The sequence below is a fragment of the Corythoichthys intestinalis genome, chromosome 7 (genome assembly GCF_030265065.1).
Source record: "Corythoichthys intestinalis isolate RoL2023-P3 chromosome 7, ASM3026506v1, whole genome shotgun sequence".
NCBI lineage: Eukaryota > Metazoa > Chordata > Actinopteri > Syngnathiformes > Syngnathidae > Corythoichthys > Corythoichthys intestinalis.
In genome coordinates this window covers 3,414,424-3,432,497 of record NC_080401.1, presented here as the reverse complement: position 1 = coordinate 3,432,497, position 18,074 = coordinate 3,414,424, and the positions used below count along the sequence as shown (strand labels likewise).

The 18,074-nt window shown below is 38.2% G+C and overlaps 13 non-coding genes across 13 annotated transcripts; all 13 read right to left on the bottom strand.

The window, feature by feature from the left end:
• Nucleotides 1-9,716: 9,716 nt before the first annotated feature.
• trnag-ccc (transfer RNA glycine (anticodon CCC)) lies at nt 9,717-9,787 on the bottom strand. Its single transcript has one exon. It is a non-coding gene; the product is annotated as a tRNA-Gly (tRNA).
• A 468-nt stretch (nt 9,788-10,255) lies between these two features.
• Nucleotides 10,256-10,326, bottom strand: trnag-gcc (transfer RNA glycine (anticodon GCC)). The gene has a single exon. It is a non-coding gene; the product is annotated as a tRNA-Gly (tRNA).
• Nucleotides 10,327-10,466: 140 nt separating this feature from the next.
• trnag-ccc (transfer RNA glycine (anticodon CCC)) lies at nt 10,467-10,537 on the bottom strand. The gene has a single exon. It is a non-coding gene; the product is annotated as a tRNA-Gly (tRNA).
• Nucleotides 10,538-11,339: 802 nt separating this feature from the next.
• trnag-gcc (transfer RNA glycine (anticodon GCC)) lies at nt 11,340-11,410 on the bottom strand. The gene has a single exon. It is a non-coding gene; the product is annotated as a tRNA-Gly (tRNA).
• A 140-nt stretch (nt 11,411-11,550) lies between these two features.
• trnag-ccc (transfer RNA glycine (anticodon CCC)) lies at nt 11,551-11,621 on the bottom strand. Its single transcript has one exon. It is a non-coding gene; the product is annotated as a tRNA-Gly (tRNA).
• Nucleotides 11,622-11,881: 260 nt separating this feature from the next.
• trnag-gcc (transfer RNA glycine (anticodon GCC)) lies at nt 11,882-11,952 on the bottom strand. Its single transcript has one exon. It is a non-coding gene; the product is annotated as a tRNA-Gly (tRNA).
• Nucleotides 11,953-12,259: 307 nt separating this feature from the next.
• On the bottom strand, nt 12,260-12,330 carry trnag-ucc (transfer RNA glycine (anticodon UCC)). The gene has a single exon. It is a non-coding gene; the product is annotated as a tRNA-Gly (tRNA).
• Nucleotides 12,331-12,847: 517 nt separating this feature from the next.
• Nucleotides 12,848-12,918, bottom strand: trnag-ccc (transfer RNA glycine (anticodon CCC)). The gene has a single exon. It is a non-coding gene; the product is annotated as a tRNA-Gly (tRNA).
• Nucleotides 12,919-13,890: 972 nt separating this feature from the next.
• Nucleotides 13,891-13,961, bottom strand: trnag-ccc (transfer RNA glycine (anticodon CCC)). The gene has a single exon. It is a non-coding gene; the product is annotated as a tRNA-Gly (tRNA).
• Nucleotides 13,962-14,792: 831 nt separating this feature from the next.
• trnag-gcc (transfer RNA glycine (anticodon GCC)) lies at nt 14,793-14,863 on the bottom strand. The gene has a single exon. It is a non-coding gene; the product is annotated as a tRNA-Gly (tRNA).
• A 122-nt stretch (nt 14,864-14,985) lies between these two features.
• On the bottom strand, nt 14,986-15,056 carry trnag-gcc (transfer RNA glycine (anticodon GCC)). Its single transcript has one exon. It is a non-coding gene; the product is annotated as a tRNA-Gly (tRNA).
• A 564-nt stretch (nt 15,057-15,620) lies between these two features.
• On the bottom strand, nt 15,621-15,691 carry trnag-ccc (transfer RNA glycine (anticodon CCC)). Its single transcript has one exon. It is a non-coding gene; the product is annotated as a tRNA-Gly (tRNA).
• Nucleotides 15,692-16,174: 483 nt separating this feature from the next.
• On the bottom strand, nt 16,175-16,245 carry trnag-gcc (transfer RNA glycine (anticodon GCC)). The gene has a single exon. It is a non-coding gene; the product is annotated as a tRNA-Gly (tRNA).
• Nucleotides 16,246-18,074: the final 1,829 nt, after the last annotated feature.

Sequence of the window (18,074 nt, the reverse complement as noted above, 5' to 3'; positions counted from 1 at the left end):
CTGATATATACTGTATATTCAACATACTGTGCATATGTACCGTATTTGTTTATTATAACAATAAATCCACAAGATGGCATTAACATTATTAACATTCTGTTTAAAGGATCCATGGACAGAAAGACTTACCGTTCTTAAAAGATAAATGTTGGTACGAGTTATAGAAATTTTATATTAAAAACCCTCTTAATGTTTTCATTTTAATCAAATTTATAAAATTTTCAATCAAAAAATAAACTAGTAGCTCCCCATTGTTGATGTCAATAATTACACAATTCTCATGGTGCTGAACCCATAAAATCAAACGAAATGTTTGAATATTTTGTCCAAAGTCTGAACCTCATTAATACAGATAGAAGTGCTTTTCTTTTTGTGAACATTATTTTTTTGAGAGATAGGAATATTATTTTTGCTCTGTATTCTGTCCTCAATGTGTTTGAGTACACAAATTGCCAGATAGCGAAAAACAGAAGCCCCAAACAGGAATCAGACGTTGAGGCAAAGTTGAATGGGCTTTACTTACTTTAGTGTTGAGTATTTTTAAGAGTTGGGAACAACGCGAGTACACGGAAGTTAACTGCCTTGCCACTCGTTCGGAATGCATTTACCGTAATGCATGGATTACGCGGGTTTGCTAATTTTAGGGTTCAATCATTTCATCACGGGAAAACGAATGTCCACTGGCTTGACAGCAGTCACCAACCCCTACTTATTTTTCCAATTAATACTTTTTTTTCCTGTGTACGTGTAAAATATGTGTGTGTCTGCGTGTGTAGTGACACCAAAACCCTACTTATTTTAGGAATTACGACTTTTTCTCACGACAACGGCCCACCAGCCCACCGGGGAAATCCCCATTATGCTTGTTGTCTAGTCACTGAGGCATAGTATTAAAATTGGCATATAACACAAGAAAAACACTTTTATCTTCAGAGAGTTTTCTCATGGGCCCACTCGCTTTAGTTACACTATAATTCTGAGAACTTTAATTAGCCTACAGTCTGATGCTGTCCCCACCATGCTTCCCTGTAGGCAAAGTATTAGTTGGGTGATAAGTAGTGCCTGGTTTTTACTAGGGCTGTCCCAAACGACTAATTTTCCCCGATTAGTTAGCCGACCAATTTTACGATTAGTTGATTAATTTAATCATTTGAGAGTTAAAAAAAAATAAATTAATTTGGCCATGAAATTTTGGTTGATGTTTATTAATTCACAAAAACATTTGGAAACACGTAAATTCTTTAATAAAGTATAAATAAACACGCAAATAACAATAATAAATCACAAATAAACAATGAGGTCAAATTTTGATAGCATTAACTAGTGTAAAAGAATGGAATGTTAACATATAGAACACTGACTTCGCCTTTCCAACATGATTCAAAACAATTCTTAAAAAAACATCCAGCATTAATATTATAGCATACTACTATATATAATAGTATTATAATAATTATTAATTGCCAATCAGTTTTTTCATAACGGGTGTCATTTTAAAACTATTTTTAGTGTAGAATCTGAATTCTGAAGTATGTGGGATCAACTCAAGAAATCGTTATTTATATGACGAACATGACGTGCTTTAATTTTGAAACGTTCACAGGAAGTATGCTCTCTAAACAGCTAACTAAGCTTTACACTGCACAAAAAACACTTTTCGTCATTGCATGTGGTGTCAGTAATAGATTTTTCTTCTTCATTTTTTCATTTGCAAATGCTGTTAACCAACGATTTTTCATATTTGAAGTGTCACCTTTTAACCGCAAGTTTGCATTTTGGAGAAGACTGCCAATGTTTTAAAGCAGGCTAAAGTAGATTGTCTTTTTTCCCCATTAGCCTCAATTTAATAATGCTAACGTTTACAGTGTTTAATATAGATATGTTTCCTTATTTTGTATGTCTGAACTTGAATTCTACGGCGTACTGTTGACCAATAAACATCTGTGATAGGAAGTCTCATATGCCATCAACACACACATGTACACGCACGCACAAATGTATCTACGCAGGTGCGAAAATTACCGCCCTCATTTTTATTTACCGTGCAATAAATGGACTCATTGCATATCGCGACAGGCAACTTCAATAAAACATGTTGTTAGTTAGTTAGCTGGACTTACGATCTGCCAGCTTGTTGTCTCCTGTCATCTTTCAAGACTACAACTGGGTGACGACACTTTAGGTGCTCATTCAGTCAAGCAGTGAAGCTTGGCATTGAAGAGACAGGACACAACAGTGTACCCTCCTTTGTTCCATTGAAATAAGTCAATGTTTTGGCCACTCTGGTGTGTTTTTTTTTTAGCTTTGTGCCGCTTTCCCCGCTTGGATACCGAGCGTCCGCCATTCTCAACTTTCCACGCATATATTTTCTTAACCCTTCGTTAACCATAGACAGGATGTTGTGCTCGTCAACGCATCAATGAAATTGACCACGTCGACTAGTCGGGACAGCTCAAGTTTTTACCATACATGACATGTGAAATTCATGGCAAAGAGCAGATGTAGGTAGTAATGTGTTGCTCCGTGAAATTTACTGGAGTAACATTTTGAGGAAAATGTATTTCTAAAAGTAGTTTTATCACGCGATACTTTGTATTTTTAGATTTCAAAAGAAGAAATGTACTGTATTTTGGCCTACACTAGAGTTGTTACATTTTCTTCTTTATTCTACATTTACTTTATTTTGCCAGAAATGCCCACAGTGGCTCTGTCATTTTCACCCATGAGACATCGCAACAATATTCACATGACTCCATTATACTATTCAGACGTAACAACACAGTCAAGTGACCACACACACAAGCTTGAAGCTGGAAGTCCTATGATCCTGTGGCATCTTTAAATGCCGTAAAAATAAACAATTTTGCTGCCATCAACATTAATCGAAAGAGCTGATTTCAACCTCTCTCTTGGTATTAATTTGACCACTGACCATCAGAGATACTGTATCATTGTTTTAATTTCATGGTAAGAAATGTTTTCTCCCCTAGAGAGTACTCATGTTCTTTAGACGGGATATGTTTAACTCAAGTAGATTTTTCCAGTTGGAATTCATTGATTTTTGTGTAATTATTTAGCCTAATATGGTCATGTAATGCCAGTCAGTGTTGTTAATGACGGCGTTAGAGTATAACAGAGTTTCTAATGGCGTTATTTTTTTTTCAGTGGAGAGTAATCTAATTAATTACTTTTCCCTTCTTTGCAATGCTATTACCGTTTCTGAGGATGTGAAGGGGCGCGTTACTACAATTTGGTTGAATGAAGCACAAGTTGTCTGATTTTGTCACATCTGGCTGCCTGCCCTGGAGAGTGCAGAGCGGGAGGGTGGAGGGAACGTGGTTGTGACGCCATTACAAACGTAATGATCTTTGGCTTGGAGCGTTAGCATAGCATTCACATTTTTTGTTTGCATTAGCATCTAGCGTGGCAAGCATCATCTTAAACTCTCGAGCAACTTTTTTTTACATACAGTTCGTGGCAACCAAATGGGTACAATTAATTGAAAATAATGTACTGTTTTCCGGCTAAATATGCATTATCATCACCAAGTCGGCATTGTCCTTGTAGACCAGTGGTTTCCAACCCAGTCCTCAAGGCCCGCTGTGAGTCCTGGTTCTTGTTCCAGCCGATACAGCACGGACAGTTTAACCCATGAGGCTTCTGCTAAAACAAGCCAGACCTGACTGCAATTAAGTAATTGCACTGGTACAACACCAGATTAGTGAAAAGGTGTTATCATCTTGTTTGGTTGGAATAAAACCCTGCACCCACAGCCGGCCTTTGTGGAATGGGTTGGAGATCCCTGATGTAGACGCTACAATATAATATAAACATATTTATCTATACCTACCTACCTACCTACCTACCTACCTACCTACCTACCTACCTACCTACCTACCTACCTACCTACCTACCTACCTACCTACCTACCTACCTACCTACCTACCTACCTACCTACCTACCTACCTACCTACCTACCTACCTCACTGTCAATTTCTGCTACTTCACTTCAATTATTTGCACTGCCTGAACATAGGACTACCTCATACACATTTTTTATTTATTTAGATTTTATACTTTTATACTTGCAAGTCAGTTTTGAGATTTTTACCTGTCCTGCACTGTAAATGGAGATGCTCCACAATTTCATTGTACAACTGTATAATGTCAATAAAGGGCTATTCGATTCGATTCGATTCGACTCTAACATGAAAAGCAGCATGAGTTACTCTTCTGAGTAACTAATATTTTTTTACAAAAGGTACCTGAGTTACCACCTCAATTACTTTTTTGGAAGAAGTAATTTGTTACTAACTAATTACTTTTTAAAAATACGATTAGCAACACTGGTTATAGCACAGCATAACAATAAATGCTTATAAAGATGATGTGCTGTGCAAAAATATATACTATTGTTAAAAAAAAAATAAATAAAACCTCAGACATTGTAAGCAGTTACTTATTGCTTGATTATTTTTTTCACCGAATACTTTTTGACTTGTAGTCGAGTCAATTTTTTGGATGACTACTTTTACTTAAGTGATATTATTTAAAATAATGCTACTCAAGTAAAATTTTGGTCACTCTACCCACCGATTATGATCAGTGGAAATATCATGCAGCGTAGCTCAACTGTGAGCTTCGTAGCAAAAGCGACGAGTTGGCCTACTTTTCAATGTGTTATCTATTAGTGTTTTGTTTACTATAAATGAGCACAAAAAAAAACCAACTACTATGGAACGTGGTGTGTAGAGATTTGAAATTTATTTAATTTTGGAATAAGGCTTTAACAGCAAAATGCAAAAAGCACTGTGAATATTATCCAGATGCACTCTAATTCATCTGAGGGCACACAAAAAAGCAGATGACACCAATTTCAATACACAAATTCATTCAGTGGGTCTCTCCAATTTCTTTTCAATACAAGTAATCTAAATCCAAAACGTTTTACACAATTAAAGAGACAAATAAATATCTAGTTTCAAATATGGTGTGTGACAATTGTTAAAACGTAGCGACAAACATTCACCCACGAACCTCATTTCTTTTCCACTTAAACTGGGGTACATTGACAGCATGCGGCTCATGAGAACATGTCCTCATTTATCCTGTTTAATACACAAAACATGATGGGAAATGGAGAAATAAACAGAGACAAAGAACATGAATAAGTGTTTGTGGTGAAGGAGTGCAGAATCAGCACTTCCATCAGTTAACAGTTGCAGGAGTTCTGAAACTGTCATGGCAGCCTCATTTTGTGACACACTGTGAGAAAACAAAGAGCGACAAAGGAGGTGAAAAAGGAACTCACTAAAGAGAAGTTAGTGGAAAAGAGGAGCTGCTTGTCTAACATGCAGCTTTTTCATTTGCAGGTATTTTTTTGTGGTTAGACATGTTGGCAGTTTGGGGCCAGCAGTTCTATTCTTTCCCTGATTTTGCGGTCTTTTCTCTAAAAGGTAAAATTCCTGCTCTTCTTAATGTTTTATTCTGAGTGGCGCATGACTGAAGCGGTTCACATCTGCTTTTAGAAGTGAGTTACTGAATGTATTGTAGCACACCTAAATGCATGGTGCTTGAGCAAGATATTTAGTCACTTATGTAAATGTAATGTGACATTCTATACCTTGTATTAATGTTTCAGAAGTATTTTGTTATATATCAAGACCCTTTTCTTCCTAGGTCACATATAACGGACATTAATTTCGAGATTACTCATTAGGGGTGTGACTATATATTAAAATAATGATGTATTACGATACTTTATATCCCAAAAGTTTATCAGTTTGATCCTGCCAAGAATCGATATATCATTTTAATAAGATGTCACTGTTTAAAATAAAGGAAATGACAGGTTGCTAACAATACCTTCCACTAGAATAGTGTTAATGTTAGCTCACTGGCAGCCGTTGACGATGCTATACCTCCGATTCCTCTTGACTGGGAAATGGAATGAACACACACAAGATAAACAAACCATTCCCCTCCTTTGGTCTGAACCAGAATATATCTTTGACACCGTAAATCATGAATTTTTTCTGTCTGAATTAACTCATTTTATTTTTTCCTTGGATGCAATTCAATGGAAAAAATCCTATTTAGAATTCAGCAGTGTTTTTTTTTTTTTGCAGCTGTTTTAATTTTTGTGTAGTCTTAGTCTTTTGGACAAAAATACTTATTAGTCTGAGTCATATTTTAGTCATTTCAAAATGTTATTGTCTTCGTCTAGTTTTAGTTGACGAAGTAGTTTTAGTGGGCAGTTACTCAAAATGTTTTCGTCCGTAAAATTCAAAAGTTTTAGTTCAAAAATAAATAAAGGTTTCTAACAATTTCAAATTAACATAGACAGATGAGCACATATTGTAGCATCTACAAGGACAACGCCAACTTTGTGATGACAACACTGGGAAACAATTTTTTATTTTTTGAATGTTGTCTGAATTTCTAGAACTGATTTAGGGTATTTTGTCACTGCTGAATCACAAAATGGCATCCGTTGATCTCACTCGTGTCAGGATTTTGTGCTAAATTGATTTAAAATAAAAAAATAAATAAAAAATGACAAAAGCGATAACATTTTTGGGGCATTGTCAGTTAATTTTTGTCAACACATAACATGATCCTAAATATGTTTTGAAATTGAGAGAAAAAAATTGTTTTCCAACAAAATATATTGATTACATGATAGAAACATCAATTACTGCAAACTGAATGGTGGACATTGATAAAGATAAGTACACGTAAACTGCATGTTACTTCACCATTGTTTAAAATTCAGGCCGGGAACTTCCGGTTCTTTTAGCTCTTGGAATGCTCAGCGGCTTTATCCCCCATCGAAGAAAACGAAATCGCTCGTATGAGAATATTTCGGCATAGAAAAGTTACAGACGGCCGCAGCTTAGAAGAGGAGAGCCAACCGACATGTAAAACATGTATGCGGAGGGTGGCTGCAGAGGAGGCAATACCTCCAATATGATTTTGCATTTATACAAAATTAAAGGTTATTAAACACTGTCATGAGCGTTTCCCACCAGTTACGAAAGTGAACTCCAGCTTGTTTAGTGTGTCTGGCGGTGGTAAAACGTGTTTTTTACTCTCTGGCAACTGTCTGTGTTGAGAAAGCGTGTGTGTGTGTGTGTGTGTGTGTGTGTATAATGTAAATATAATATGAGTCATACACACATGCCTTTTATGAGAAATAATTCAATTATTTTTTTTCTGATGGTAATAATGTTGAGCTGTAGTTCTGAGTTTAGGCTCACCGAAAGGACTTCATTTATTTTAATTTTGTGAAGAATATTTTTTTATTTATTTCAACTTAACATTTTACGTATGTTGCAATTTGCTAATATGTTTTGAAAAATAAAATCCTATTCAATGGATTTTGTTTTTAAACTCAGAGTAACACATTTTAGAGCTGCAATTGCAATACCGTGATATTTGAGATATTTTGATTAGAACAACAAACCTCTTCAACAGATACTGAATTGGCTGGGAATCAAACCCAGGCCTCTCACACGGCAAGCGAGAATTCTATCACTGAACCACCTTTGTGAAAAAATGTGAAAAAATGAAAATTTCATAAAACACGAAGGTCAAAATCAAAGTGCTTCAGAACAGTGAACCTGATCATGGTAGTGTCTAACACAATATCACTAGATTATAACAACAAACCTCTTAAAAAGATACTGAATTGGCTGGGAATCAGACCCAGGCCTCCCACATGGAAGGTGAGAATTCTACCACTGAACTACCAAAGCTCACAGAATGGAAATCCCATGTAAAAGACTGAAAATTTAATTTAACATGAAGGTCAAAGTCAAAGTGCTTCAAAAATATGAACCTGATCATGGTACTGTATAGGAGAAAATCACTGTATTAGAAAAAGAGACCCCTTAAACAGACATTGCATTGGCTGGGAATCGGACCAGGCCTCCCGCATGGCAAGCGAGAATTCTACCACTGAATTACCAATGGTCACAGCACAGAGTACTAAGCCTGTCGCAATATGCAATAATTCCATTTATCACACGGTAAATGAAAATGAAGGCGGTAATTTTCCCGCTGCGATTTATCGCCTCACGTGCATGTGTACGTGCGTGCGTGCGCGTGCGACAGATGTGCGGGGGACGTGCTGTTAAAAGTTTGGCTTGCTTGTTACCAACAGCGCAATATGCTTTTACGAGGATTCCCTGTGTTTTATTAACTTCTGGGTATGTGCGTTTTATACACTTAAGTTTGCGTGACCATCATTCAATAGGGGGAGGCGGGGCCGAGTGCACTGTCAGCGTACATTGCTGAAGAAATGAGACCGTTTTACCTCTGTTTAATGTTGTATGACACATAGCCTACGTTCATACTGCAGGTCTTAATGCACGAATCCGATTTTTTCGTGTTTTTCCGACTCAAGTGGGTCACTTTCGTATGTGGTCTAAATCCGATCTGGGCCACATTTTTTCAGAATTTGGCTGGCTATCAGTCCATATAAACTTTGAATAAAAGACTAAACGGGGATTATTAATGTCTGTTATTTGTGTCATCTTTTTGGAAATCAAAATATGATCACCCTGGAATGACATACAGCTAGCATGTGTAATTTGTTTTGATGCTTCTGGGCATGCGGGTCACTTTGCTGAGAGCATCTCGGACTGCGAATTAGTGCTCATGCATGATACTTGAACGGGCTGTGCCTAAATGCTTAAGTTATTGAAGTGCAATTTTATTTTTTCTTGAAAAAGACATTTTTTATTCTGTGTTCCTGTGTGGTATTGGTATTGTTGTCTTATACTTAAAAGAGGCATGGTCTATTGTTTTTAGTTGTGATTTCTTAAAAAGTATTTTGGAATTTAAGATTAAACGTTTATTGCGTTTAAATGGATGTACTTAATATTACTTAGTATTATTAAAATATACTGTATTCTTACTGTGTTATTGTAAATTGGTTAAAAAAAAATTGGGGGGGGGGGCGCAATAATATTGCATATCGCAATAATTTATGAGAGAATTTATCGCCCACCAAAATTTGTTATCGCGACAGGCCTACAGAGTACCATATGAAAAAGTGAAAATTTCAATACAAATGATGGTCAACGTGCTACAAAAGAAGAACCTGATCATAGTACTGTATAACAGATGATTGCTGTATTAGAACAACAAACTTCTTAAACAAATACTGCATTGCAATTCTACCACTAAAACACCAATGCTCACAGCATAGAGCACCATATGAAAAAGTGAAAATTTCATTAAAAAAGGTCAAAGTGCTTCAAAAAAAGAAAACCTGATCATAAATAGATACTGGATTGGCTGGGAATCAGACCCAGGCCTCTCTTATGGCAAGCAAGAATTCTACCACTGAACCACCAATGCTCACAGGACAGAGAACTATATGAAAAAGTGAAAATTTCTTTAAAAATGAAGGTCAAAGTGCTTTAAAAAAGAACATGATTATGGAATTGTATATCAGAAGATCACTGTATTAGAACAACAAACTTCTTAAGCAGGTACTGCATTGGCTGCGGAATCGGACCCAGGCCTCTCACATGTGAAGGGAGAATTCTAACACTGAACCACCAATGCTCACAGCATAGAGCGCCATATGAAAAAGTGAAAACTTCATTAAAAATGAAGGTCAAAGTGCTTCAAAAAAGAAAACCTGATCATAGCGCTGTATAACAGAAGATCGTTGTATTAGAATAACAACCCTCTTAAACATATACTGCATTGGCTGGGAATCGGACCCAGGCCTCTCGCATGGGAAGTGAGAATTCTACCACTGAACCACCAATGCTTGCAGCATAGAGCACCATATGAAAAAGTGAAAATTTCATTAAAAAAGGTCAAAGTGCTTCAAAAAAAGAAAACCTGATCATAAATAGATACTGGATTGGCTGGAAATCAGACCCAGGCCTGTCGCATGGCAAGTGAGAATTCTACCACTGAACCACTGATGCTCACAGGACAGAGACCGATATGAAAAAGTGAAAATTTCATTAAAAAGGAAGGTCAAAGTGCTTAAAAAAGAAAACCTGATCATAGCGCTGTATAACAGAAGATTGCTGTATTAGAACAACAAACTTCTTAAACAGGTACTGCATTTGCTGGGAATCAGACCCAGGCCTCTCACATGGGAAGCAAGAATACTACCACTGAACCACCAATGCTCACAGTACAGATCTCCATATGAAAAACTGAAAATTTCATTAAAAAAGAAGGTCAAAGTGCTTCAAAAAAAGAAAACCTGATCATAAATAGATACTGCATTGGCTGGGAATCGGACCCAGGCCTCTCGCATGGCAAGCGAGAATTCTACCACTGAACCACCAATGCTCACAGTGTAGAACGCCATATGAAAAAGTGAAAACCTAATTAAAAATGAAGGTCAAAGTGCTTCAAAAAAGAAAACCTGATCATAGCGCTGTATAACAGAAGATGGCTGTATTAGAACAACAAACTTCTTAAACAGGTACTGCATTGGCTGGGAATCAGACCCAGGCCTCTCGCATGGGAAGCGAGAATTCTACCACTGAACCACCAATGCGCACAGTGTAGAAAGCCATATGAAAAAGTGAAAACTTCATTAAAAATGAAGGTCAAAGTGCTTCAAAAAAAGAAAACCTGATCATAAACAGGTACTGCATTGGCTGGGAATCGGACCCAGGCCTCTTGCAAAGCAAGCGAGAATTGTACCACTGAACCATCAATGCTCACAGGAGAGACAACTAAAGAAAGAAAACCTAATCATAGCGCTATATAACAGAAGATCGCTGTATTAGAACAACAAACTACTTAAACAGGTACTGCATTGGCTGGGAAACTGACCCCGGCCTCTCGCATGGCAAGCGAGAATTCTACCACTGAACCACCGATGCTCACAGCATAGCTCTCCATATGAAGAACTGAAAATTTCATTAAAAAAGAAGGTCAAAGTGCTTCAAAAAGAGAAAACCTGATCATAAATAGATACTGGATTGGCTGGAAATCAGACCCAGGCCTGTCGCATGGCAAGTGAGAATTCTACCACTGAACCACTGATGCTCACAGGACAGAGACCTATATGAAAAAGTGAAAATTTCATTAAAAAGGAAGGTCAAAGTGCTTAAAAAAGAAAACCTGATCATAGCGCTGTATAACAGAAGATTGCTGTATTAGAACAACAAACTTCTTAAACAGGTACTGCATTTGCTGGGAATCAGACCCAGGCCTCTCACATGGGAAGCAAGAATACTACCACTGAACCACCAATGCTCACAGTACAGATCTCCATATGAAAAACTGAAAATTTCATTAAAAAAGAAGGTCAAAGTGCTTCAAAAAAAGAAAACCTGATCATAAATAGATACTGCATTGGCTGGGAATCGAACCCAGGCCTCTCGCATGGCAAGCGAGAATTCTACCACTGAACCACCAATGCTCACAGTGTAGAATGCCATATGAAAAAGTGAAAACCTAATTAAAAATGAAGGTCAAAGTGCTTCAAAAAAGAAAACCTGATCATAGCGCTGTATAACAGAAGATGGCTGTATTAGAACAACAAACTTCTTAAACAGGTACTGCATTGGCTGGGAATCAGACCCAGGCCTCTCGCATGGGAAGCGAGAATTCTACCACTGAACCACCAATGCGCACAGTGTAGAAAGCCATATGAAAAAGTGAAAACTTCATTAAAAATGAAGGTCAAAGTGCTTCAAAAAAAGAAAACCTGATCATAAACAGGTACTGCATTGGCTGGGAATCAGACCCAGGCCTCTTGCATAGCAAGCGAGAATTGTACCACTGAACCATCAATGCTCACAGGACAGACAACTAAAGAAAGAAAACCTAATCATAGCGCTATATAACAGAAGATCGCTGTATTAGAACAACAAACTACTTAAACAGGTACTGCATTGGCTGGGAAACTGACCCAGGCCTCTCGCATGGCAAGCGAGAATTCTACCACTGAACCACCAATGCTCACAGCATAGCTCTCCATATGAAGAACTGAAAATTTCATTAAAAAAGAAGGTCAAAGTGCTTCAAAAAGAGAAAACCTGATCATAAACAGGTACTGCATTGGCTGGGAATCGGACCCAGGCCTCTTGCATAGCAAGCGAGAATTGTACCACTGAACCATCAATGCTCACAGGACAGGCAACTATATGAAAAAGTGAAAATTTCATTAAAAATGAAGGTCAAAGTGCTTCAAAAAAAGAAAACCTGAACATAGCGCTGTATAACAGAGAATAGCTGTATTAGAATAACAAACCTCTTATACAGGTACTGCATTGGCTGGGAATCAGACCCAGGCCTCTCACATGGAAAGCGAGAATTCTACCACTGAACCACCAATGCTCACAATGTAAAAGGCCATATGAAAAAGTGAAAACCTCATTAAAAATGAAGGTCAAAGTGCTTCAAAAAAGAAAACATGATCATAGCGCTGTATAACAGAAGATCGCTGTATTAGAACAACATACTTCTTAAACAGGTACTGCATTGGCTGGGAATCGGTCCCAGGCCTCTCACATGGGAAGCAAGAATACTACCACTGAACCACCAATGCTCACAGTACAGATCTCCATATGAAAAACTGAAAATTTCATTAAAAAAGAAGGTCAAAGTGCTTCAAAAAAAGAAAACCTGATCATAAATAGATACTGGATTGGCTGGGAATCAGACCCAGGCCTCTCACATGGGAAGCGAGAATTCTACCAATAAACCACCAATGCGCACAGTGTAGAAGGCCATATGAAAAAGTGAAAACTTCATTAAAAATTCAGGTCAAAGTGCTTCAAAAAAGAAAACCTGATCATAGCGCTATATAACACAAGATCGCTGTATTAGAACAACAAACTTCTTAAACAGGTACTGCATTGGCTGGGAATCGGATCCAGGCCTCTCACATGGGAAGCGAGAATTCTACCACTGAACCACCAATGCTCACAGCATAGCTCTCCATATGAAAAACTGAAAATTTAATTAAAAAAGAAGGTCAAAGTGCTTCAAAAAAAAGAAAACCTGATCATAAACAGGTACTGCATTGGCTGGGAATCGGACCCAGGCCTCTCCCATGGCAAGCAAGAAGTCTACCACTGAACCACCAATGCTCACAGGATAGAGTGCCATATGAAAAGGTGGAAACTTCATTAAAAATGAAGGTCAAAGTGCTTCAAAAAAGAAAACCTGATCATAGCGCTGTATAACAAAAGATCGCTGTATTAGAACAACAAACCTCTTAAACATATACTGCATTGGCTGGGAATCGGACCCGGACCCAGACATTTTGCATGGCACGCGAGAATTCTACCATTGAACCACCAATGCTCACAGGACAGAGAACTATAAGAAAAAGTGAAAATTTTATTGAAAATGAAGGTCAAAGTGCTTCAAAAAAAGAAAACCTGATCATAGCGCTGTATAACAGTAGATCGCTGTATTAGAACAACAAACTTCTTAAACATATACTGCATTTGCTGGGAATCAGACCCAGGTCTCGCGCATGGCAAGTGAGAATTGTACCAATCAACCACCAATGCTCACAGGACAGAGAATGATATGAAAAAGTGAAAATTTCATGAAAATAAAGGTCAAAGTGCTTAAAAAAAGAACCTGATTATAGCATTGTGCTCAAAAAAGAACCTGGTTATAGAATTTTACTGCAGAAGATTGCTGTATTAGAACAACAAACTTCTGAAACAGGTACTGCATTGGCTGGGAATCAGACCCAGGCCTCTCTTATGGCAAGCAAGAATTCTACCACTGAACCACCAATGCTCACAGGACAGAGAACTATATGAAAAAGTGTACATTTCTTTAAAAATGAAGGTCAAAGTGCTTAAAAAAAGAACCTGATTATAGCATTGTATATCAGAAGATAACTGTATTAGAACAACAAACTACTTAAGCAGGTACTGCATTGGCTGGGAATTGGACCGAGGCCTCTCGCATGGGAAGCGAGAATTCTACCACTGAACCACCAATGCTCACAGGATAAAGCGCCATATGAAAAAGTGAAAATTTCATTAAAAAAAAAAGGTCAAAGTGTTTCAAAAAAAGAAAACCTGATTATAAATAGATACTGGATTGGCTGGGAATCAGACCCAGGCCTGTCGCATGGCAAGTGAGAATTCTACCACTGAACCACCAATGCTCACAGGACAGAGACCTATATGAAAAGGTGAAAATTTCATTAAAAATGAAGGTCAAAGTGCTTAAAAAAGAAAACCTGATCATAGCGCTGTATAACATAAGATTGCTGTATTAGAACAACAAACTTCTTAAACAGGTATTGCATTGGCTGGGAATCAGACCCAGGCCTCTCACATGGGAAGCAAGAATACTACCACTGAACCACCAATGCTCACAGTACAGATTTCCATATGAAAAACTGAAAATTTCATTAAAAAAGAAGGTCAAAGTGCTTCAAAAAAAGAAAACCTGATCATAAATAGATACTGGTTTGGCTGGGAATCGAACCCAGCCCTCTTGCATAGGAAGCGAGAATTCTACCAATGAACCACAAATGCTCACAGCATAGATCTCCATATGAAAAACTGAAAATTTCATTAAAAAAGAAGGTCAAAGTGCTTCAAAAAAAGAAAACCTCATCATAAATAGATACTGGTTTGGCTGGGAATCGGACCGAGGCCTCTTGCATGGGAAGCGAGAATTCTACCACTGAACCACTAATGCTCACAGGGTAGAAGGCCATATGAAAAAGTGAAAACCTCATTAAAAATGAAGGTCAAAGTGCTTCAAAAAAGAAAACCTGATCATAGCGCTGTATTAGAACAACATACTTCTTAAACAGGTACTGCATTGGCTGGGAATCGGACCCAGACCTCTCACATGGCAAGCGAGAATTCTACCATTGAACCACCAATGCTCACCCCATAGAGCACCATATGAAAAAGTGAAAATTTCATTAAAAATGAAGGTCAAAGTGCTTCAAAAAAGAAAACCTGATCATAGCACTGTATTAGAACAACGTACTTCTTAAACAGGTGCTGCATTGGCTGGGAATCGGACCCAGAACTCTCACATGGCAAGCGAGAATTCTACCATTGAACCACCAATGCTCACCCCATAGAGCACCATAAGAAAAAGTGAAAATTTTATTGAAAATGAAGGGCAAAGTGCTTCAAAAAAAGAAAACCTGATCATAGCGCTGTATAACAGAAGATCGCTGTATTAGAACAACAAACTTCTTAAACAGGTACTGCATCAGCTGGGAATCGGCCCCTGGTCTCTCGCATGGCAAGCGAGAATTCTACCACTGAACCAACAATGCTCACGAGAGAAAGAAGTATATGAAAAAGTGAAAATTTCATTAAAAATGAAGGTCAAAGTGCTTCAAAAAAAAGAAAACCTGTTCATAGCGCTGTATAACATAAGATCTCTGTATTAGAACAACAAACTTCTTAAACAGGTACCGCATTGGATGGGAATCAGACCCAGGCCTCTCTCATTGCAAGTGAGAATTCTACCACTGAACCACCAATGCTCACAGGACAGAGAACTATATGAAAAAGTGAACATTTCTTTAAAAATGAAGGTCAAAGTGCTTAAAAAAAAGAACCTGATTATAGCATTGTATATCAGAGGATAACTGTATTAGAACAACAAACTTCTTAAGCAGGTAGTGCATCGGCTGGGAATCGGACCGAGGCCTCTCGCATGGGAAGCGAAAATTCTACCATTGAACCACCAATGCTCACAGGATAAAGCGCCATATGAAAAACTGAAAATTTCATTAAAAAAGAAGGTCAAAGTGCTTCAAAAAAAGAAAACCTGATCATAAATAGATACTGGATTGGCTGGGAATCAGACCCAGGCCTGTCGCATGGCAAGTGAGAATTCTACCAATGAACCACAAATGCTCACAGGACAGAGACCTATATTAAAAAGTGAAAATTTCATGAAAAGTGAAGGTCAAAGTGCTTCAAAAAGAACCTGATCATAGCACTGTATAAAAGAATATCGCTGTATTAGAACAACAAACTACTTAAACAAATACTGCATTGGCTGCGAATCAGGCCCAGGCCTCTCGTATGGCAAGCGAGAATTCTACTACTGAAGCACCAATACTCACAGCACAGAGCACGATATGACCCTAACCCTAACCGCTTAAAAAAATAGAACCTGATCATAGTACTGTATAACAGGATTACACTACATTATAGTGTCGAAAAGGTACTGCATTGGCTGGGAATCGGAACCAGGCCTCCCGCTTGGCAAGCAAGAATTCTACCACTGAACTACCAACGCTCACTGGTAAAAGTACTGTGTGAAAAAGTGAAAATTTCATTGAACTTGAAGGTCAAAGTGAAAGTGCTTCAAAAAAGTGAACCCGCTCATGGTAATGTATAAAACAGGGGTATCCATCTCCGGTCCTCAAGAGCCCCTATCCAGCTTGTTTTCCATGTCTCCCTCCTCCAGCACATCTGACTCAAATAATCAGGATCGTCATCAGGCTCCTGCAGAGCTTGCTGATGAGCTGATCATTTGATTCAGATGTTTGAAAGGAGGGAGACATGGAAAACAAGCTGTATAGGGGCTCTCAAGGACCGGAGTTGGATACTCCAGGTATAAAAGAATATCACTGCATTACAATGTCAAACCTGTTAAGAAAAAAGGGCTCACAGCGGTCTCAGGACCAGGGCCTGCTCTAAAGGGGACGGTTATGTCCCACTCAGAAAAATAGCCTTTGGTCAAAACTATCTCTGTAAAGGCCAGTCAGATCTGAAACAGTCTACCACTCAAAATCAGGGTGTGTCCTTCATTACAAACCTTCAAAACTCACCTCAAGCAGTGGTTAAAAGTAAACCATTCCTGCAACAACTAACTTTTAACTTCTTAGTCATTTACTGTGCTGCACTGGATTTTATTGCCATTGTCTCTTTTTCTTCTGTATGTCTTGTTGTGTTTTTCAGTTCTGTTGCCTGCCAAGGGACTGCAGATGTAAATTCGCATTTTTGCTATAATCCGACATATTCATTTCCTTTAGATGTGTCTAGATAGATGTTCATTAATGTGCACTGTCCCTATCAAATAAATAAATATATTTAATGTCAACAGAGAGTGACATTAAAATGAGATCACTGCTGAAGCTAAGTGGTCTTATTCTGTATTTATTAATGATTTAAATCCATTTTCATAAATGAACCTGCTTATACCCTTGAAGTTTGAATATACATTAAAGTGGTCTCTTACTTATTGACATGTACTGTACCTACATTCGCTGTAGATTGTGTTTCTTCACAATTACTTTTGGCATAAGTACATCACCTGTAATTCTCCAAGGAGTAGATCAGCAGTTGAGCATGGTGACATTCGCATGCCTCAGTGTGGCAAGCTGTTGAGCACGTGTCCCTCGCACTTGGTCTTGGGTCAAATAGGCCCCATGAATAAGTCATCCTCCGACTCCACTCACTTGGCCCTCTTACCTATATTAAATTTGCATTGCCTTTATTGTTCTGAGACCAACATTTGCTTTCAAACATTGTGCATCTCTTTTACATATTTGAAACCAAACGTAATACAATATCTCATGCAGCATTTGGACAAAAAACAAACATTACAACTGGATATCTCACTTGACCATAAAGTCCTTTCCAAGTTAGTGGTCAGAAGTCGGTAGTTGCCAAAAAGGTTACTTTAGTCAGAATAGCATTACTTCAAAATAATATTACCGGTTGTCTCCTCACAGCAGGCCGTGCCATTCCAGCACCTCTTTTAACACACCACATACGGTGGGAGAGGTGGGACATGCGGCTGGGAACTTCCATGCAGCATTACCGCTGCCCTAAACCAGGGTCTCTTATTTCATTTATTCCCATTTGGCGCGTCCCCTCATCCCATCCCTGAAGGCCGGTTGATACGGGTGCGGATGGTCCAAGGGATCACCCTGGATCCCAAGGGGATGACAGCGGCCCCCTTGCTGGCGCTGCGGGAGGAGGGATGGGCTGATCTGGCTTTCACTCCTATTCTCTTTTTTCTGTCCCCCCCATAACTAGGTATTTGAATCGAGAACCAGCTCCGTGCGTTTCAATTCCATGGAATCGTTTGACAGTTTATTTAACGATTACAGATTTCAA